Source organism: Varroa jacobsoni, unplaced genomic scaffold, assembly GCF_002532875.2.
Source record: "Varroa jacobsoni isolate VJ856 unplaced genomic scaffold, vjacob_1.0 scaffold_1421, whole genome shotgun sequence".
Classification (NCBI taxonomy): Eukaryota; Metazoa; Arthropoda; class Arachnida; order Mesostigmata; family Varroidae; genus Varroa; species Varroa jacobsoni.
The window spans coordinates 38,360-38,829 of NW_019214323.1; the positions used below are offsets into that span (position 1 = coordinate 38,360).

A 470-nucleotide genomic window follows, 5' to 3' on the forward strand; every position below is an offset into this window, starting at 1 on the left:
GATTATTTGGAGATTCTAGAGATTCAAGAAGTATGGAATGCTCGTTTTTCTCCTTACACAAGGTCAAATGGTCACGGGAAAGCAGTGTTTACAGCACCTACTTACCCATAGCCTACTTCATGTATTGTTTAATCGCGCAACCTAAGAGAAAGATTATAGCTGGTTGGAGATGATTAAATAAATTCTTTCATTGTATTATCAATAGGAGAGCAGCCTTTGGATTCCGTATGCAATTTTTAGTGGCATTTTCGGTCTAATCTCGATTTCGATGTTGGCTATGTACCGTGTGCATCCCGCAAGTGTCGAGGAAGAGGGAAAGGAGCATCAAACTACTGATCAAATTGAACAAAGAAACGTTTCGAAATAATTCTTGTAACTCTGCTGTTTATTTATCTACTGCTTTGTGTCAACACCGAAGTTACTTATAGTGGTTGGTAATTACGTTTTCGAGCTATCGCATTCTATTATTA

At 37.9% G+C, this 470-nt stretch overlaps 1 long non-coding RNA gene across 2 annotated transcripts in view; it reads left to right on the forward strand.

Moving 5' to 3' along the window:
• The first annotated feature begins 317 nt into the window (after window positions 1-317).
• The window catches only part of LOC111269851 (uncharacterized), a 3,263-nt gene continuing 3,110 nt past the window's right edge, over window positions 318-470 (forward strand). Inside the window, exon 1 of one of the 2 annotated variants that reach the window (XR_002685970.2) lies at window positions 318-430. This is a non-coding gene — a long non-coding RNA (uncharacterized LOC111269851). Of the gene's footprint in view, window positions 435-470 lie in introns of both variants that reach the window. The other variant, XR_002685972.2, reaches the window with a different exon arrangement.